The sequence below is a fragment of the Canis lupus genome, chromosome 7, assembly GCF_048164855.1.
Source record: "Canis lupus baileyi chromosome 7, mCanLup2.hap1, whole genome shotgun sequence".
Classification (NCBI taxonomy): Eukaryota; Metazoa; Chordata; class Mammalia; order Carnivora; family Canidae; genus Canis; species Canis lupus.
The window spans coordinates 53,474,871-53,497,404 of NC_132844.1; the positions used below are offsets into that span (position 1 = coordinate 53,474,871).

Here is a 22,534-nt window from a genome sequence, read left to right on the forward strand (position 1 = left end):
TGGTACCTAGACACTCCAACATAACGCCCTATTTTCCATTTTCCATTCCAAGCCCACTTTTTACTCCTATCCATCCTTCCCTGCCCCAAGACTACATCAGTGGGCTCCCTTGCTGGCTTCCACTGATTGGATTCAGCCAACACAGGTGGGAGCAGGAGTGTGGCTCGGGATGGCACTGGCAGGGGACTGAAGGATCATAGGAGAATGGGAGGAACATCGTGTTCAGGTGTTTGTACCCCAAATTATCTTCCTGCTGAATCATCCCAGGTTGACTATCTGTATACACCAAAAGCTACAATGTCTGTCATACTGTCTTCTATGCAGGTCCTGATAACTCCTCACTCCTCTTTCCCATTCAGTTGAAGGTTGGTAATGGCTCCCTTGCTCCCACTTGGCCATGAGGGGCTGTGGTATCTCTGTTCCTCCTTTACTCTTTGTAAAGAGTCTGCATTAAATTAATCTCCATTGTAGCTTATGTGGGTCATCTTTTCCTGTTTTAATCCTAATGATACAGTATCTTTGCTTCTAATCTTCTTTTTTAGATACTATTTTCTTTGTGAAATATATTATCAGTATAATGACTATGGTAGGCAGAGCAATGGTCCCCAAATGTGTCCAGCACTAATCTACAGAATCTATGAACATGTTACCTTATAAGACAAAAAAGGCTTTGCAGATGCAGACACTGAGTTGAGGAGACAATGGGGATTACCTGGATTGGCCCACTATAATCACAAAAGTCCTTAAAGAGCAAAGAACCTTTCCTGGTTGTGTTCAGAGGGAGATGTAAGTATGGAAAAAAAGATTGTAAATATACATTGCTAGCTTTGAAAATAGAGGAAGGAGGCCATGGGCCAAGGAATCACGTGGCCCCTAGATGCTGGAAAGTGCAAGGGAATGTGTTCTCCCTTAGAGCCCTCAGAAAGGAGTATAGCTGTTGACACTTCGACTTGAGCCCAGAGACAACTATGTTGAACTTCTGACCTATAGAACTGTAAGATAATCAAGTTGTATTGTTAAGTTATTACTAAGTGTGTGATAATTCTCATGATTGCAACAGGAAACTAATAAAACAATATAAATATTCTTTGGGATCCAGTCCAAAGATCTTCTACTCACTCAGGAAATGATGGTCACACAGGTACCTGGATAATACTAAGTACCACTAATGAAAGGGCCAAGAAAAAAATAATACGTACAAAATTTGAGAGACAGTAAGAAGCTCTTCTGTAGAAAAATGTTTCTCCTGCTGCTCATATATGAAACAGCACTATTATACAGTTAATTTTCATAAAGGTAATACTTGCTATTAAAAGGCAAATGCCTCTGAGAAAGTTGGTGCATTAACACTTACCAGTTATTAGCACCATAGAGAGAGGTCGATGAATGTATAAATGTAAACTATTACTGTTATTAATAAGACTCACTACAAGAGTAGTAAACATCTTTTTCAGAGAGGTAAATGCCTTGTAGTAGGTTCATGGAGGAATGTGATCAAAACATGCATGACTGGGACACCTGGGTGGCTCAGCAACTGAGCATCTGCCTTTGGTTCAGGGTGTGATCCTGGAGTCCTGGGATTGAGTCCCACATCGGTCTTCCTGCGTAGAGCCTGCTTCTCCCTCTGCCTGTGTCTCTGCCTGTGTCTCTGCCTGTGTCTCTCATGAATAAATAAATAAAATCTTTAAAAAAAAAACATGCATGACTGCATGTAGTGAATAGTCACGTCATCTTAGGGAAAATAGAACATGGTCATGGCAGAGGAAGATGAGGGATGAGGACAAAAGAGATTCCCAAGTTAGGAAAACTGAAAACCTAGATCCTGGGAGGTGGGTGAGGGATTAATTTAAAGAATAGAACACAAAAATGAGGATATTGGGGGGTCAGAAATAAAATACATTTGATTTCAAATTTTGTCTAGGTCTGTCCTTGACAAGGGCAATATCCCCCCTCTTTTTTTTTTAAGATTTTATTTATTTATTCTTGAGAGATACAGAGACAGAGGCAGAGAGAGAAATAGGCTTCCTGTGGGGAGCCCAATGTGGAATTTGATCCCAGGATCCCGGGATCACACCTTGAGCCAAAGGCAGACACTCAACCACTGAGCCACCCAGGTGTCTCGGGTAATATCTTCTTAATAGCCCATAAAACCCCCTCTGTTGCACCCACATCTTTCTGTGCTGTGTTTTCTTATTAGGCTTGATTTGACCCATTTATTCAACAACAAAAATTTACTATTATGTGCTTATCAATATGTGAAATGTGGACATTTTAGAAATAAAATGCAACATAGTCCCTACTCTCCAGATTTGCTCTAGCAGAGCAAAAAGCATGTGTGTCTGTAGTAAGGAGATAGAAAAAAAAAGGTGGGGGGGGTGGAGGGAGTTGAGGCAAGTAGTAGATTCACCCCCACTCACACTCATGCAGGAGGGAAAATCTGAACAGTAGAGTTCTGTTACCCATTAACCCTCTACTTGCAGTAACGTGGAGGTAAGAAGACAACATATACCAAATACTAGTCTTGAGAACGATGAGGGGAATCTGCTTTAAAAAGCAGGTTGGTGACAAAATTTGAAGGCCAACATTAAGATCTTTCAAGATTTTCAAATATGCTTCCCAACAGAGCATTCTAAACCATACCAGGCTCTCAATTCTATGTTCCACTATCATTTTCTAAGTCCACAAATATGATTCAGAATGCTGACTTTCTCGCAGCACTTGGTAAAGTTTTAATGGATAGATCAATGGATAAAAAGACTATAATCAAAAATTCTAATTAATATTAGGAACTACCGTAGATCAAGAAGACAGTGACTCTAAAAACTCATTTCATATTTTTGACCCTTTGTATATACTAACCTCTTGCTTTGATTTTTATGGAAAAATATTAATTCAGTGGGCTTACACAGACATTGCCATAGTCTGGTAAGTTCATGATGGACTCAGAAGCTTGGGAAGAATTTCAAGAGAACACCTAATCCCTCCTTTTTACAAAGCTGGAGCTAATAGACAATTATCTATCTGTAAGAATGTAAATAGACATTAGACTATAAAATAGAAAATTTCTATTGATGTTAATGTGGATCAAATTTGCTAGAGAATATGAGTACTTTTAAAACCAACACATTTGAGGACTAAATCTCATCTAGTGAAAGAGGGGGTAGGGTGAAAGAAGAATAAGAGAAGTGTTAAGAAAGATAGAAACTGGGGTGCCTGGCTGGCTCAGTCAGTGGAGCATGCAACTCTTGATCTCGGGGTTGTGAGTTCAGGCCCCATGTTGGGTATAGAGATTTACTTAAAAAATAACCAAAAATAAAATAAAATATATCCCCTAAATTTATTTTTATATATACACATAAAAATATAATATTTATGAATATTTATTTACACATGATAAATATTTATAAATATTATAAGTATGTATACATATAAGAAATATGCATTATATATATAAAAGAAAGATAACAAACCAAAAGTAAGTAGAGTGGGCAAAGTTATGACAAACCCTCAAATACTTACTTCCTTCTCTAATTTTCAGAGCTTCAAACCTTCTAAATATCATACATCAAATGAATGTCTCCTCATTGTGTTATTGGGGAACACACATTTCTTTCCATTATACTTCAGACGTTATTAATTAGTCTGGTGCAATGTTATTATAAACTGTTGTTGATTATCTGACTTTTCTGGGCATGTGAGTGATGCCAGAATGTCAGTTTTATATTAAAAAGATGTCGTTTGTGAAAACTAACTACAGAAATAAAGTATGTGTTTAATTAGGGCTTTAATCTTCACTGAGTTCATTTTTTAGAAAGGGGGTGGTGTCCTGGATGCCTATGGGCTTGATAATGTTTTCCTAAAATGGTTCGTATTCCTATAATAAGTATTAGTAAACATCCGTTTGTGTTAGTAATTAACTTTAATGGCTTGATATTATTTTACCTCTCTTGATTGTATGTTCCAGTCCAGATACTTATAAATGGTGCCATCTATATATTTTGCTGAGTTAAAAGAGAAAAAAAAAAAGCCATATAGAACTGCCCATGTAGCAGACACCTTTGAGCTGCGAAGAGAAGGAAGAGAATTTAAAAAGTGAGAAGGAAAGAAAGGAAAGGAAACAAGACAAATAAAATCCCATCAGAGCCAGGGAGCTGGGAAAGGAGAAGAAGGCCACACAGTGTTGGACAGAGGCCAGAATCCACTAATACCAGGCCCTACGTGTGTAGAAGGGGGCTTCCAGGTCTCAGTGACTAAGGGCCATAGGCAGAGTGGTTGAGCCAGCCTAAAGCTTGAAGCTGGTTCTTTCTGTGGGGAGGGTGAAGGTAAAAGGAAATGTCAGAAAATTAAGCCCACTACTAAAGGTTGTTTTCTTTTACAGATTTCCAAGAAAAGCTTTTTTTTTTTTTCCCCCCTGGTTAGCAGGCCCCATTAATAATGAAAACCTATAGGGTACCTAGGTGGCTCAGTGGTTGAGTGTCTGCCTTCAGCTCAGGTCATGATCCCAGGGTCCTGGGATCGAATCCTGCATCAGGCTCCCCGCAGGAAGCCTGCTTCTCCCTCTGCCTATGTCTCTGCCTCTCTTTCTGTCTCTCATGAATAAATAAATAAATAAATAAATAAAATCTTATTTTTTTAAAAAAAGTGATGAAAACATACTCTGTACTCGGTACACCCCCTTCGGCCTTCCATGGGTCAGGCCTGTGAGGTTTCCTTCTCTCTCTCTGCCATCCCTCACCTGAACACCCTCACCCATGGAAAGAGTGGGGTGGCTCCTACAGAGCAGGTCGCTGGTGCTAGGTAGAGATCCATTTCCCCTCCTGTGTGTATAAGAAGAGCCAAGAGAGTAGAAATAAAATCAAGCCTAGGGGGATGGGCCCTAGTGACTTAGAAGGGCTGAATGTGGCTGGTTTCAGAAAAACAAGTTCCTCTATCTTTTGTGAGAATAATCAGCAGGTATTAAAAAAAATAATAATCTCTTCCAAAATAGGTCAAATGTTGAAACGGTATAAAAAATTCTATTTTATTCATTTTCTTGTTCCACCCATGGTCCTGGAATGCTTGCTGACATCGCCCCACTTAGGGTTCAGATTCCAGAGAGTGCCCTTGAGTTCTAATGATAACTGTAATGATATTTTGTGGGTTCCCCACTGCTTAAACAAAGACAGAATTTATAATGCGCCTCAGAGCATCAAAAATGGATGTTAGAAAACATTAATATTACTATTTTTATCACTATTTAGTGAGCAGTGCTGGAAGATATTAATATTACCATGATCATTATTACGGTGAGATAACGAAGACGCGGAACTCCATGTGGCAAAGAGATTGTTGAGAGGGAAGAAAATGGATGAGCTTATTTTTCTCTAAGTTTTTAAAATCAGGCTCAACTGGAAAAATCATTGCAAGTGGCTAACAGAGTCAGGAGTCAGGGTAATTAAGTGGGTAAATGAGGCCCGTGTCATTTGAATTTATGCATTTTCCTTCATCCCTTTGTTTGCTCTGCCTTTCTCTTAGCTGGGTCTCCACCGAAATGTTGTTTATTCATGGAGGGCATGCCACAGTTTTTAATACTGGGGGGAAAATCTGAAACCCTTCATCCGACTGGCCAATGTGTAGACTGGAGAGAACACAAGGGGATCAAAGTGATATGAAGACAACAGGGGTTTCATTAAAATGTTCCGTACTCTGCCTGAGGACAGAGCAGTGAGAAAAGGGTGAAAAAAAAATCATCTAGCCCAAACAAGTTTAACTTAAAAAAAAAAGCAACGAACCACCTGTGGTCTCCTTGGAAACAGGCAAGCACACCCTCCAGCCACCTTTTAATGAAACCCCAGAGCCCCTTTATTAATTTATTAAAGAATCTATTTTCTGAAGATTCATAAACCACATATAACTCATATTCCAACACATCTCTACTATGCTAATGGAATGCGCGTCTATGAATAATTAATTATTTAATTAGTAATAATTAGAGGTTGTTGTATAGGTCAAATCATTGGACTGACAGCATGCTATTGTCAAAATGTCACTTAAATTAACGGAACAGCATTGAAACACAGAGTGATTCATCGTTTAGGGTGGTTACTCATCTACCCACTCCCTGCTCCACAGAGGGAAAAATGGCATTTTAAGATATGTAGAACATGTGAGATGGAGCATTTAACATTGAGCATTCTACAGAAAGTGTGTAGCCTTCAATCCTTGGTTAGACACGTGGGACAGGGTGAGTTAAGTAACTGAATTTGTGACATCCAGACACTACAGCAACAGTTCGTGGGTTTACACCATTTACATATCATTTCTAAGGCGCTGTCTATTGCTGGGAACTAAATGCTCGTAAAGATCAAGATGCTCAGAGTGAATAACTGTTCAAATACATTTAAGTACATCTGTTAGGTAGCTCGGGCTACATAATCCTTAACGATGATTTTTCTAAAATAAGCCAGTATTATTCTAAAATAAGCCATATTTCTAAAATATGCTCTGGACTGTGCCAGGTCTTCACACTGACTTTCGTGTGGCATTCAGTCTGAACTCCAGCCCTGCTGAGAGAGATGCTTCATCCCCACCAGACAGATAAGAGAACTGAGAACAGATCTTCCTAAGCTGTGAAGCCAGGCTTTGCACTTACTGGTCCTGTCACTCTAGCTATGTCAATCAAGCTCTTGAGGCCCCGGTTTCCTCACTTGTCACATGAAATCCAGGATAAGGATGACTTTGTGAGGATTCAATGACATGGCCCATCTAAAAAAGGCTGAGCTAAACACCTGAGTCATGATGAGTTCTCAATAAATTGTAGCTATTGCTATTTCACATTTTAAAGACCACTTTTCTACACACAGAAGAATGCCATAAGTCATACAAGGTAGACATTTATGGCCTCTTTACTCAGACCAGAAATCCAAGCCAGGGATAAGCCAGAGGTCACAAACATTTTCTGTACAAATAGAATTTTTTTTAAAAAGCAGGTAGCAGACTGGATTTGGCTGGGGAACTGTAGCTTGCAAACCCCTGGTCTAAGCCATGTTGATAGCAGGTTGGCACATAGGAAGCACTCCATGAATAGCAGCTGGACTCATGAAAGAATGAATGAATAAAAAATCTGGGACAAGACCCCAGGTCTTCATCTTAGTGCCATACTTGGCCCAGATAGCACCCCATTAACTAAATTTACAGTAACTTAAAACAGTGAAATTTACTTTTCGATTTTTTTAAAAATATATATTTATTTATTCATGAAAGAGAGAAGCAGAGACATAGGCAAAGGGAGAAGCAGGCTCCCTGCAGGGAATGCAGGGAACCCGATATGGGGCTCGATCCCAGGACTCCGGGATCACGACCTGAGCCAAAGCAAATGCTCAACCAATGAACCACCCAGGTGCCCCTACTTTTTGATTTTTATATGCAAAAAAAATTACTTGTGAGTATGCTGCTGTAGATACTCTTTAAAGGATTCCCATAATGGGACCTTTTAACAAAGGAAATAGACTATTAAAAATACATAAGCTTTTATAGACTTTTTTTTAAAAATTTATTTATTTATTCATGAGAGACACACACACACAGAGAGAGAGAGGCAGAGACACAAGCAGAGGGAGAAGCAGGCTCCATGCAGGGAGCCCGACGTGGGACTCGATCCTGGAACTTGAGGATAATGCCCTGGGCCGAAGGCGGAGGCTCAACCACTGAGCCACCCAGGTGTCCCTTTTAGATACTTTTTAACAAATATGTACAGCCTCAGAATTGGCTTCAGCTTAGAGCTGACTGATGACAGAATATAGAAAACACTGCCTTCTAAAAAAAAAAAAAACAAAAACAAAAAAAAAAACACTGCCTTCTATATCAAAAGAGCATAATTAATTTCGTTCATCTTTCTCCTGGTCTTCCTTCTAGGTGTAGCAAAATATTTAGAGTAGGCTGAGGTAAAGAGCCTAAAGCAGCGCTGTGCCCCTTCTCTTCTGATCCTAGCTGGAGCCCCACACTCTTCCTTGTTTTCCTTCCCCTGGTCTCCCACGATCCTGCCCTTCCTCGTGGTTTCTTCACAGCCTCCAAGATGGAGAGGCAGTAACAAACTCCTTACATAGGGAAAGTCTCTGAAGATGTGAGCAAAGCCCTGTACTTCAATTATTTAGTCAAAAGAATCATGTTAGAGGTCTAAAATAACAACAGAGCATACAACGAATGAACCAGAATATTTGTGGAGTTTTATAAATACAAAGGTGCAGCTGCTACATTAGTGGATATAAATGAGAGAATATTTCCAATTGAAGAAGTCAAAATGAACTGGACAACAGTATCTAGGAGTCAGAATCTACTCCCAGAAGATACTTCCAGTAATTTCCATGTGTTTGTTGAAAATTTGAGCCAAGAAATTGTAACAAAGGGAAGCAAGTCATCCTTTTCCCCTATTGAAGGAATGCCAGATACCTGGGTTATTATAAATATAGCAACTAGAAAAATCTACTGAATTCCCTACTATTGAGCTATCATTTTATATGCTTTACAAATAACTAGATGCAGAAGATGTAACTGCCTATGTATAGGATTAGTGAAAAAGTAACTGTCAGGTCAATTAATTCGGCCATACAAAAGCCACATGCTCCTAAAGCACATACAAATGCAACCAACAGCAGCTGAAAGTTGAACATCACAAATACAGTGGCATAAAAAGTCAAACATTTGAGACTCCTGGATGGCTCCGCGGTTAAAACGTGTCTGCCTTTGGCTCAAGGCATGATCCTGGGATCCTGGATCAGTACCATATTGGTAGGGAAGCCTACTTCTCCCTCTGCCTATTTCTCTGCCTTTTTCTCTGTGTGTCTTTCATGAATAAAAAAATAAATCTTTTTTAAAAAGCCACACATTTATTACCTCACGGTGGTTGTGATTCGGGAATCCTGACACAGCTAAGCTATGTCCTCTGCTTAGGTGTAGAAGCAGCCAGGTCCGGGCTCCCAACAGAGACTCAGTTGAAGAAGGCCACATTTGTGCTCCCAGAGTTCACTGGCAGATTCCATTTCCCTGTATCTGAGGGATGCATGACAGCTTGCTTCTTCAAAGCTAGCAATGGAGAGAGACACACACTCTCCAGCAAGTCGGCCAGCAAGACAGTCTACGTAACATAGCATAATCCCATCACCTTTGCTAGAAGTAAATTGTCAAGTACTGCCCACATTCAAAGAATGGGATTTATACAAGGGTGCAAACGCCAAGAGTCAGGGATGATGGAGGACACCTTCAAATCTGTCTGTCGTGACTATATCATGTTTCACAATAGAAATATGCTTTGAGGGTTACCTGGATGGCTCAGTGGTTGAGCGTCTCTCTCTGTGTCTCTCATGAATAAATAAAACCTTTAAAAAGAAAAGAAAAGAAAAAGAAATATGCTTTGAACATGAAAACCTTGTATATACCAGCTTTGTAACCCTAGAAAAGTTTCTTAACATCTCCAGAATTCACTTCCTCTTATGAAAATTATAGACAATAACACTGCGTTAATAAGGTCATTGCATCTAAAATATATGTGAATGTGCTTTGTAAACACTAACTTCAGTGAACATGAAGTGGTCAACCAGGTTCCCCTTTTCTTTGCATCTTTCTCTATCTTACATACTTTCTACTTATATTTTCATTAGACCTAAATCTCTAGGATAACTAGATTCTGAATCTAATATCTAAGGAGATTTAAACTTAAAAATTCTGGGATGATACCTGTAATCCATACCAAAGTATGAATAAGTAATTTTAAAGGACAGAGTTTTCCCCTCCAGAGAGATTTTGGGTGAGTGGGATCAGCCCCACATTTCTCTTCCTGTGTGGTCGTTTTGGGGGCCCATCATGTGGCCAAGGCTGGTAACCAGTTGCTAAAGATCCATGTTTCCCTTGTGTGGTGTGGGGTTGTGGCTGGGTAGCAGCCTGGCCTGAAATCAAATTTTGTAGCCCTGTCTTATATGTGGGCAGAACTCTGTGGCTGGGTGCTGACCAATGGAATGTGGGGGGGAAATGATGCACATCACTTCCGGGCCAAGACCGAGAAAACTTCCAGGAGATCCTCCACTCTCTCCTCCCCACTTTTCCACTGGATGCTGACACATTCAGAGTGACTTTGGAAGCTCAGTTTGAAAACAGCAGTCTCTGTCATCTCCATGTCCTGTGTAGAACATAGTTCCCTCCATCACTGATTAGACTTTAAGTTGAACAAGAAATAAATTTGCATTACGGTAAGCCACAGATTTCTGTATTTATCTGTCCTACCAGCCAATATTGCCTTCATATGTACATACCTTAAAAAGGGATCGGAGGGATTTTTTAAAATACATATACTTCCTCTAACACAGTGCTTCTCAAACTTTAATATGTATAAAATTGACCAGGGGTCCTGTTAAAATGTTGAGTCTTATTTGGTAAGTTTAGAGGAGGGTCTGACTTGCCGCATTTCCGAACAGGCTCTGACATGATGCTGAGATTGGAACACACTGGTAGTAATAAGGTTCCAACACAATGGTTCTCAAACTAGGGTATCAGAATGCCCTGAAGGGCTTGTTAAGATATGGATTGCTGGGTTCCTTTCCAGAGTTCTGAGTGAGGCCCAATAATTTGTATTTCTAACAAGTTCCCAGACAAGGCTGGATGCTGTTGGTCCAGGGAGCACATTTGAGAACCACTGCACTAAGCAATTCTGGTCCACACCCTTTCCTGGCTTCTGTGAGAGTCATTAGTCCTCAGGTCAGTGCATCATTTATTACAAGTATGCTGAATAAGAAAAGAACCCTTACGGACCAATACCTTCAAGTATTTATAATCACCTGGTGTACTTTTTTAAATTGTTTTTTGTTTGTTTGTTTTGATTTGTTTTTTAAAATACTGATTCCCAAGTCCCAGCCCATACAAATTTAATCTGAATCCTGGAGGGGAGGGCAAGTATTGGGCATTAATGTTTTTTTTTTTAAAGCATCTCATGTAATTCTATTAGGCAACTAGGGTTTAGAACCACTGCTTTACAGAAATGCCAAGTGTTAGCAATCTGAGAGACAGACTCTTGCTATTCCTTAAACTGTTAACTATTGATATGAAGACCAGGCTTATCTAATTCTCTCTCTAACCAGTGGGAGAGAGCTCAACTTCTTGAACATATGGTTTGTATCAACACTATTTGATTAGGTAACTCTCCCCCCGCCCCATTGCCTTTGACAAGAAGTTAAGTGAGGCTGAATTGATACAAAAGAAACTCAAGGGAAGTTCTCTAATTAAAAAAAAAAAAAATGCAGGTGAAAGCTAATGAGAACAGGAAAGAAAGGGGGGAAGGAGAGAAATAAGGGATGACTGGCTGTCTGGAGACACACAAAGAGAAAAAGGAAGAAAAGGGAAGAGAAAGATGCATGCAGTAGTTTTTTCTGGGGAAATGGAAATTATTTTGCTCCAAGTCAAGAATTATTTCCTGATTCTGTCAGAAACCATTTAGTAGTTATGCACATTGGTGCTAACTAGAGTGGCTAGAGTTGGACCTCATAGTGCTCTGCTATTAACAAAACCAGGTCAAGAAAGATGTAGCAGTAGATTCCTTTGGAACGGACACCAAAGGAGAGGTTTTCAGCAAAGACAATGACTCAGGGTGATTAAAGTACATTCATATTTCTCCACAATCAATTGCAGAAACCACTCACTTCCTGGCATACACGAGCTACCAAATTATTCAGTATTATAGGAAGACCTCATCTTCTGAGATGCCCATACATTTTTCCTCACTGAGGGTTTAATGGATAATGGGTGTGATTGGTCACATCCTATCCTTGGGGTCACTAGCTGTGCACTATTCTGAATCAAGTGGGAGGTAGTACTCCAATCGTCATCTCAATGCCTTATCCTGACCCCTATGCCTGACAAGATCTCATCTTCCCAGTAACATCCCACGTAGCCAGCACATGAAGCCAATAAACAAGTCACATGGTGGCCCTTCCCAATGGAATTTTATGAAATTAAAAGGAGGTGGGGACAAAACAGCACTATGGTCAAGGGCATAGGCATTGAGTTTATTCTCATCAGGCTTTCAGTTGTGATTATGTGACTTATTATCTGTGAGAATCTGACCAAATTTCTACCTCTCCCCATGCCTATAGCTTCAGCCACTAGACATCTGGTTGCAAATTATTTGCATAAAAATTAAAAGAAATGATAATTCATACTTGTAAAATACCTAGATATACCTAGACAAAGGATTATTTCCTTGTGAAGGTATTAGCAAATATCTCCCACAATATTTATGTTTTAAATATATAATAAAATACCACAATAATAGTATAAACAAAATATTGAGGAAGCTTTAAAAATGGGGGATCTGGGAAGTGGGGTGGGGCAGTTAATCATGAGAAAAGTGAAAGCAGGTGGGAGTGAGCCAAGGTCAGGAGCTAGATATGGGCAAATGCATGGTCCAAACCAAACACGTGAAATACCAAGAACCCAAGTTCTAGAGATTACTGGCAACTAAGATGGGCAGGAGGTGGTAAAGAGCAGGACAAGATACACAACATTGTAAGGACTGGTTTGTTGTCCAAACTCTTACTGATTCAGGGCCCAGAGAAGAGAATATCACATGGGGTCTATTCCTCATAAAGACACAACACAAGGTAAAGTGATCAAAAGGCTGAGCATTAAGACTTCAGCAAATGAATGTTGTTTGTTGTTGTTGTTGTTGTTGTTTAATGAGTGTTTATTGCACATCAAGGCTTAGAAGTTGACCTTTCAATATTAAAAATACTCCTGAAAATTGAAGAAGAATATCCCTTGGGGGATAACTGAGCTCCCTGTGCCCTGCATGTTCAGAACTTCTCTGAGAGAGCCTGACCTGAGGTTCTCCCTATGCTAGGAACCCTTTTGTCCAAAAGCTTTGCATGTCAGGCAAGACAACTATCTGGTTCACTGCTTACCAGTTCCTGGCTCACCAGTGCCTCTTATCTCTTTCCTTCTGGGTTTAATCTCCCTCATACCTACTTTAGAATATCTCATTCAGCAACTTTCTGTGAATGGACATCACTCAGTCTTTGTCTAAATGGATTTCTAAAGATGCACTTTTCCCCCCACTCAGTTCTATGAACACATTCCTCTTATTATCTTCTTACCTTCATTTTGTTGATGAGAAATCCTTTCTACATATAAATGTTCCTTCCTCGGTTCTTCTTTACTTCATATTTAGTCTCTTGCAGTTTTTCCAAGATAAGTCTTTGTGTGGATGTATTTTTATTTATCCTGCTTGGTACTCGTTTTACTTCTTAAGGTTCATTTTTGTCACCTGCTTTAGTAAATTTTCACTCATTATTGGTTAAATGTGGTCTGATCACCACTACCCTTATTTTCTGATTCTTCTCAATTTATGCCTCAGCCTCCACATCATTTTGTTTTTCCTCTCAGTGCTGCATTTGTTTTTTTGGTTTTTTTTTTTTAAGATTTATTTATTTATTTATTTATTTATTTATTTATTTATTTATTTATTTGAGAGTGTGAGCTGGGGGCCAAGAGAGGCATGAGCAGAGTGAGAGGGAGAAAGAATCTTAGGCAGACTCCCCACTGAGGGAGGAGCTCATCTCACAACCCTGAGATCATGACCTGACCTGAAACCCAGGGTCGGAAGCTCAACTGACTGAGCCACTCAGGTCCCCCTCCATGCTGCATTTTGAATAATTGCCAAAATATGTCTTCCTGTTCATTAATGCTTTATCTAAGTTTAATCCAGATGTTTAACACATCAAATTTAGGTTTCATATGATTTCAATGACTATACTTTTTGTTTCCAGAAATTGTGTTTGGATCTTTTTCAAATATGCGTCTTCTAGTTCATAATGGGTTCTTTTCCCTATGGCTTCCATGCTATTTTAATTATTTAAAACATTCTTAAAGTCTCTTTGGATTTTCCCACTATCTTGATATTTTAGGATCCATCATTTCCTCATGTGGTTTATAATTTTTATTGTGAACTTACCTTACGAGGTTTTATTCCCTCCTGGCGGGCTGGAAATTGTGGCAGTCTTGCTATGGAGAACTTTGCATTTGTTTCTTGCTGGCACTCTAGGAATTTCTCTGGTGCAGGATACATTTTACATTAATTTATACCCCTGAGGAAAGTCCTGTAGTGAAAATGCATGTAGTGAAAATTATAGTCCACACCCACAGCTTGTGCAGGCAAGCCTAGTTTTTAAATTTCTCTTAGAAGACTCTCTGTCCACCCATAGCCCAGGGCAGAAAAATACATTCAGGTCACTTCCCTGTGCTGGTAGGAAGAATCCTTCTAGTGCTATCACTTAAGGGTTCTGACTTTACGTAAGTTCAACTTCTCTATCTCACACAGGCTTAACACCACATCTCTTGGCCTTATTTGGGTGTAGAAGCCCAATTCCTTAGCCCTTAAAGCCTCTATCCAATCTGATATATCCCTTTTTAACATTGATGACATCAGTTCATGAGATTTGTGTTCTGGCTCTAAATTCCCTTTCCATTTGTGACACCAAGGGGACTTTTCCCTTACTTCCTCCCTTTTTCTTTCTTTCTTTCTTTCTTTCTTTCTTTCTTTCTTTCTTTCTTTCTTTCTTTCTTTCTTTCTTTCTTTCTTTCTTTCTTCTTCTTCTTTCTTTCTTTCTTCTTTCTTTCTTTCTTTCTTTCTTTCTTTCTTTCTTTCTTTTTCTTTCTTTCTTTCTTTCTTTCTTTCTTTCTTTCTTCTTTCTTTTCTTTCTTTCTTTTTCTTTTCTCCTTTTCTTTTCAGCTCAGTTATATATTTAAAGGTTTAGCCAAGTCTGACACAATGGGGAAAATGAGAAGTAAGGGACAATTCGGTGATCTCTCCTAAATAACAAACTGCTTCCTTTGACACTCTTAAGTATTCTGCAACTACATGAGATCAATCTTTTGGCAATAGTGATATGAAGTGATTCTATCCTATGACTGTGATCCTATCCTATGACTGTGACCAGGCTGAAATGATGCCATGTGTTTCATTGTTGTGCCCTCACTGCCCACCACATGCCCTGCATTCATTCTTCCAAATGCAGTGCTGGTAACAGGAAGTGCTGGTGACAGAAAGGGAGCAAATCAAGAGTAGGTGGCTTCTACAGAAAGTACCCAGCTACGTATTAAAGGCAAATACTTGTCAAAGAACCAGGCACCTCATTTCAAGCCAGAGTGGCCACTACAAACCTGGCTAGGTGTCGTGAAACATTTTGTTTCCTATTGTCTCTCTTTTCTATTTTCCTGTCTCCAACCACTTCTACAGCCTGACCTGGAAGACCTCAAAACTACCTACTCTAATATTATAAAATTTCCAAGTACACCTAACTGAAGAACTTATTTGCCATTTATATCAGTCAGGATAGGTTAGGTTAAGGTGTCCTAACAGAAACCCAAGAGTGAGTGGCCTGAAACAACAAGATTTATTTCTTGTTCGTTCACATAACTTTCATCATACTGATATGTATCAATCTTCATAGTTCAAAGCAAGTCATATGGCCACAACTAACCTCAAGAGTGCAGGCACTATTCCTACCACATGCTAGAGAGAAGGACTAGAAATATTTGGGAAACAGAACTAGGATTACCACACTAACATTTTGCTTAAGGACAGAAATCCTTTGGGGACTACTCTAATTATCATTGCAGAGAAGACACTAGGCAGTGCTGTCTCTGGAGAGAGAGCTGCCAAAGAAGAACACCATGGCAGCCCTTAGCAACTTACTAGGCTTCAGACCAACTCTAAACAGCTAGGGGCTGGAAAGGGCATATACTATGTATTACATACACCTTGTCATAACTGTTTTAGCTTATTTGATTCAGAGACCCTCCACAAAACTAGACTTTTCTTTTTTCTTAGGCTAACTTTTCATATAAAACAGTCATATTTCCTCCTCAGAACTACAAAGTTTATGGTTTATGAGTCAGTTTAGCTGTATATTCTGAGAAGAAAATATCACTATCCTCATTTTATATATGCTCAAATTAAGACTAAGAGAAGACGTAAAATTAGGTTTTCCTCAGTTTGCTCACCTGTCAAATGGAACTAATCCTATATACCTTGTAGGTCTCTTGTGGAAGAGACAGATATAACATATATAAAATTTACCCAGGATGTGAGTACTCAGCAAATATTCATTCCCTTTCCAGTTCAGAGATATGGGAGATCAGTCAGGGATAGACTGGCTGGTTTCTTAACAAATGTGATGAGACTTGAGCTACAGCATTTCACTTCATATAAAAGATTTTTTTTTTAAGATTTTATTTATTTATTTATTTATTTATTTATTTATTCATGAGAGACACACAGAGAGAGGCAGATACATAGGCAGAGGGAGAAGCAGGCTCCCTGCAAGGAGCTGGATGCAGGACTCCATCCTAGGACCCTGGGATCACGCCCTGAGCCGAAGGCAGACACAACCATTGAGCCACGCAGGTGTCCCCGTATAAAAGATTTTATTTTATTTTTTTAAAGATTTTAATATTTAGTAATATTTAAAATCAGCCACAGCAACGACAAAAAAATCATATGTACCCAGCTCTTAAAAGGACATTACTTCTTACAACATAAAAAGTATTTAAAAATAGCATTACTATGTGTGCGTTTCCTTACAAATATTAACTCATTTAATCTCACTATATGAGATAGGTGACCATTGCTGTTATAATTTTATAGGTGATGACAGTGGGGCACAAAGAGGTTAAGCTATTGGCCCAAGGTCACACAGAGATGAACTGAAATTTGAACCAATCTGGCTCCAAAATCCATGCTCTTAACCAGTAGAATTTCCTAATGCAGCAAACAGAGTCTATTTAGAACTACAACTCCACATGAAAAACTGATTATTTCTACTGCTCAGAAGCAGTAAGTAAGTGGTATGTAGCATCCCTAACAAAACTGGGATGTGGCACCCTCTTCCTTCTTGATATCACCTCCTCACACAGTGGGAGGTGTCTCAGGCACACTGTGATCCTGGTGACTGATGAGTTGGAAGGCAGCAGTGTTTTAAAATCCATATGTCACTTTTCTTTTAACATCTGAGTTTCCACAAGTTCTTATCTACAGATGGCTATGAAATTTACAGACGTTTTTAGTACCTATTAAGTATTTTATGCAATCTTTAATACCTTGCATCACAACTGGATCAAACATACTGCAATCCTATTTATTGGGTGAGCAGCCTAAGCACACTGTAACAACTGGGCTGGAATTTTAATTTATTTCACTATTTAGATATGGCCTGTCTTCCTTTTAACTCTACAGATGCTACAAAGAAAACCTGTAGATCTAATTTCAATGAATTGCACAAGTAAATGTACTATTAAAATAATTAATAATTATCCAGAGATTGGCCAGATAATTCAGTGTCTAATTCTCTGTCAAGTCTTTGTCAAAGTCAAAGAGTCCTTTGTTCATTTCCTTGCGCACTGGGTTTCATTTCTGAGGTCATTTCTAAATGGTTCTAGACAGATATTTTTGTGAAGTGATTGGGGACGTAAACAGCCAAACAATAACTTCCCAGAATTACATAAAAACCAGGAGGTATTCTATATGTTGGCAAATCGAACTCCAATTAGAAAAAAAAAAAAGCAGGAGGTATTGACTGAGAGAAACTGCCCAGGTTGAGAAGCCTTCCAATGAGAATTTCTGCCAAAGGAGACCACTAAATAAGTAATCTGTGACATTCCTTTATTTGCATAAGCACTTCACCCCCATACAGGTGACTATTCCAAGAGAAATTAAAAGTGAAAGAAATATATGGAAAGAGACCTAGAGTATATTTACCACTGCCTAGAAAGGAAATCTAAAGTAAATAAAACACAGCCAGGCCCTCCAAAAACACAAAACTCAAAAAGCTCCTCCTTAATTGGCATTCAACCAATTAATTTTAATTAGACCTCAAGCCCCTCCTACTTACCACCCAGTGGTTGAGGGGTTAATGGAATTAGGGAGGGCTACCAGGATAGCTGATGAGTGATTCTTGCATGAATAATAATTCCTGAGTGGGAGTGAGATGTGCCACCTCCCTCCCCATCTCAAGGTACTTCAGGCTCAACTGGATATAAAAATTAGACGGTGTTCTTTCTGCTTCATACATCACCCAGCAGAACACAGCTGGCTGTTTGGCTCCGGGGCAAACACATTTGAATAGACAAAAATACAGGCTATGTTAGGGTAACTTGACTGAATTGCCCTTCAACCTGAATTTTCTTATTCGTTTTTTTATTTATTCATTTAATTGTTTGACAAGGTAGGAGGACTTTGAAAATTTCAGTTCCCACAACACCCCTTCTTTCAATAAGAAGCATTTCTATTCTGAAATCTTGTTTTATCATTGATCAATAACCACAGTCAGCATCATCTCCACGGATATGAATCTCAGAATGACAAGGGAGCTGCTGGGTTCTGAATTTAAGAAGGCTTCATTCAAAGTGGCAACAATCCAGGCTTATTCAATGTACCTCCCCCTTCTTCTCTTCCAACTTTTAGGAATCATCATTGCTTTACAGGCCTAATACCAGTCTATAAAGTTATAATCTCCTATAAAGCCTATGAAAAGTATCCCTGTAAGAACCACCTGCCCCTCTTGGGGTTGTGGGGAGCTGCCCTGCTCACTTAGGGACAGCTTGGTCTGCTGCCAAGTTGAAGATTTTACTGGCTGACCATTGTTCAAAAGTAAACACAGGATTTTCAGAGGGCAGGGGAGATGAATGCTGGAAGATAAAAAAATAAAATAAAAATAAAATTTAAAAAGGAGAAAGGGAGGCATATAAAAGAAAAAAAATGGGCCCCTGGAATTGGTATTTCAGTGCTCTTGCCTCTTCTTTCCTGTAGCCAGGATGAGTAAAGGAACAAATCTCCCATTTTATCAAATCACAACACAACTCAATGGAAAATAAAAGAATTTACCAGCCCTGCTCCCAGAACTTTGTAGGAGAGAACACTAATAGATTGGCCTTACAGACTTCACTAGAATCAGATTAAAGAGATGAAAGAAATAACAGGGGGACAGACTCTACCAAAACAACAACAAAATTCTTTTCCCCAACTGTGATGAAATTGACTCTAGTCTTATGCAAAAATGTATTTGATAACAGCTCTGATGCTTCAGGGCATGTGAACAATTGCTGAAATACATAAGAGAGAGGGAGAAATTGTGGGTTCCTCCCACAAAGAGAAAACTACTCTAAGAGTTACGTAATTAAATTTAGATGCATATTAAGATTATAATTTTTAACTTTAAAAAGACCAAAGTTGTTCCTTTTTAAAAGTAATCTATGCATGATTTGTAAGCCCATGTGATGCTTCTGTACCTTGAATGTTGTCTTATAGTAGAAGAGTTTGTTCATTATTTTACTCTGGGATATGTATGTCTATGTATATATTATGCACATGCATACACACTTTAATGAATACTTTCTGTGCACACAAAAAAGACATTATCTTTGCATAAAAGCACATATAGTGTCAATAAAATTATTATATTAAATTATCAAAAATATTTTTGAAATCTACATTTATTTTCTTCCCTCCCTGCATCTTTTAAAACTTTACTCTTAGATAAACTAGTATTGACACCTCAAAATAAAGAGAAACCAATGAGTATCATGATTGCATAACTATTTTGCTCCTTCTAGTTCTAGCAGTTGATCCAAAACCCTAAAAAAAATCTGTTTTAAATCCATAAATGAGTTTTTGCATGACACAGGAGTGTAGGGATTTGGGCCAGAGAATATGTGGCAAGTAAAAACGAGTTTTTACATGGTGCCAGCAGAGTGGATATTTTCAGAACTGGAAGGTGGCCAAGAGTGTGGATCCAGGAAATTGGAGGGGGGTTGTCTATTGACTCCTGCAAAGAGATAACCTCTGTATGCCTGGAGGATTTGGATCTATTCAGTAATTGGTTTTGAAGACAGAGGGGGATGAATCCTTGACACCTCAGTTTATTGTAGTGATTCTCAATGGAGAGAATAATAACATGATACTTTCAAAACTGCACATGGTTCTACCCATCCCAGAGATTTTAATAGTCTCTATTCAGGAAAACATGTACCCCAACAGCAAAATCCTCTGGAACTTTGTTGAGTGGAATCAGAATCACAGGCTCTCATAGTTAAGAAGGAGTCAAGGAATCACAGAGCCCAGGCCTTTGGGATAGGCATTGCCATGAGGTTCTAGTAAGGGTTATTTTTTTTTTTTTTAGCAGTGTCCACAGACACTCACTTGACAGGGCTCTCTACAGACCCTGGCCTTTTGCTTCCACTACCTTCTTTGCTGCCAATGCCTACCTTGCCGTTGCTCTCCTTCTCCACTCCTCTGATCTCTCCATCTTACTGTACCTACTCTACCATCCCAAATCTAACCCTCTTTTAAGACTAGGTTCACAGATCACCCTCCTTAACTTTCCATGTCTGAGTTAAAGGCTTCTTCTTCCTGTCCTCCTGGCACCCCAGGTTCCTGTCTATGCACGTTAGCACCTCCTATAATTGATTTGTTTATTTACTTGCTTATGTTCCCATTATACACTGAGTTTTGTAAGGTCAGGGAACAAGTTTTATTTGCCTTTGAAATCTTCCTCTTAGTAGGTCCCAGTGCAAAATAAACAGAAGTATTTATGGAAATAAACTAAAATTCTAAAACAGGTTTTTAAAGATACAAAATGACAATTTAAAAAGACATAGCAAAGAAGAAAGAGGAGAGAGAGGAACTTGAATTATTCAATGATCTTAAGTAATCACATCTAGGAAATATCATAACTATGAGCTATAAATTATTGTCAAAACTATACTTGAAAATGGAGTACAGATGACTACCAAACAGAATATTCAAGTAAATATTAAAGGTAATCTAAATAGATACTACTGAATTGGATATTTTGCCTTTGCATACATTCAATTTGGCATGACTTTCATTGTTTAAACAGGTGCACTTTCTGTTATCCCTTGCATCACCAAAGCCACAACAACCTAAGGTGTGGGAAGATTTCTGGAGTCTCTATGATCCTCTGTCTTTCCATTTTTTTCCTGGCTATGCCAAGCCTGAATGACATGGCTCACCCTACTCTGTGAATTTTGTTTGGGAAGATGGATTAGGTGAGTTTAGAAGACAGAGATGGAGAAACAACTAAATAGTTAATATCCACCAAGTGCCTGCTATGTGCTACAGAAATTTCCAAAGAATTCTACGTATACCAACAAATGTAAGCCTCATGGTGACTACTCAAGATCAATGTTTGCATCACCAGGTAAGGAAACCAAACCCTAGGAGTCATTCTTCTAGAACTACACAGCAGGTGGAGAGCAGAGACGAAATAGAATCGAGGCCTACCTGACCTCGTAATTCATGTAGGATTCCTATGCCCTGTGACCCCCAGTCCCACCGTCAGACTGGTCCAGGGAGAGTAATGTCCACCACTAAGGGCTGACACAGGAATCCCCTTCTACTGAGACAACACACAACAGAAATATTCAACTATACTCACAAAGGAGTTATATGACATAGTGAATATATTAATCTGAGGTGATAAATCTAGAAAATTGCACATATAAATTCATTCATTCAACCTTTATATCCATGTCTTCATTATAGGAAATCATCCTTCCTGCATCCTATACTGAGAAAGAGGATTTAATCCCATTCACGTTTAATAGAATAACTGAATGAGTGATTTTACTCCTTTTATGTTATGTTTAAAGTGTATTGTGGTTTGTGATCATTTCCTCTTTTCCCTTTCTTAATATTTTTTGGCTTAAGTCTCTACTCATTTCCTTTCTCTCTGTTAATAATTTGGAAATTGCTTTTTAATGTGAATAGTTATTATTTTCTCATTCCTATGATATCAAACTTTTATTCTTCTATTATTATATTTGGGTTTGAGATGCAGGCTTCCAACTCCTCCTCATTGCACTGCGGCTCAACAAGATCAAATATTCCTTCCAGAGTCATTTTCCTATGTCCCATCCTTCCTCCCAACTCTTAGATTTTGTTGAGATAAATTTTAGTTCCAGGTTATTGGCTTTGTTTTCTCCCACAACAGAATGCCTCCTCTGTTTCGAAAACTCATTATTTAACAAATATATTTTTTTCTGACAGTTCTCAACCATTTATGTTAACTTCCATATTGCATGATTTGCTGCAAATTGTGCAGCAAAATTTTCACTTTTCTCCATTTTTACCTTGCGATCATGGATTAATCAATTATGTAAAATATTTTTGTGAATTTTTCCCTAGATCAAGTCATCTTCATTTAATTTCTCTCACTTTGTTCTAAGCGGTCACTGTTATTTCATGACCTTGGACTTCCAGAATTGTAGATGAAAACTCTCATACTACTCTAATCCCTTCTTCTATGTACATGAATTGTTCTTTCTGGGAAGAAACTCATGATACTTTCCATTTATCCTCAGATTAAGTCATATCCTGGTTGTGTGTCTTTTATTTAATTCTGCCTGAGACTAAAGTCAGCTCAGTCAATTTCCTCATTCAAGTTCTTCTGAAATGAGAGACATTTTCTTCTATGGTCTACATAAATATCCCCCTTAC

The 22,534-nt window shown here is 38.7% G+C and overlaps 1 long non-coding RNA gene across 21 annotated transcripts in view; it reads right to left on the minus strand.

Annotated features, from left to right (window-relative positions):
* Nucleotides 1-22,534, minus strand: part of LOC140636883 (uncharacterized) — a 126,707-nt gene that overhangs the window by 65,765 nt on the left and 38,408 nt on the right. For 11 of the 21 annotated variants that reach the window (XR_012034120.1, XR_012034123.1, XR_012034130.1 and 8 more), the window contains 2 exons: nucleotides 13,973-14,117; nucleotides 13,116-13,285 (listed from right to left, as the gene is read on the minus strand). This is a non-coding gene — a long non-coding RNA (uncharacterized lncRNA). Of the gene's footprint in view, nucleotides 1-3,942; nucleotides 4,064-8,871; nucleotides 9,061-9,297; nucleotides 9,354-13,115; nucleotides 13,289-13,972; nucleotides 14,118-22,534 lie in introns of all 21 variants that reach the window. The other 10 variants (XR_012034113.1, XR_012034127.1, XR_012034114.1 and 7 more) reach the window with 10 other exon arrangements.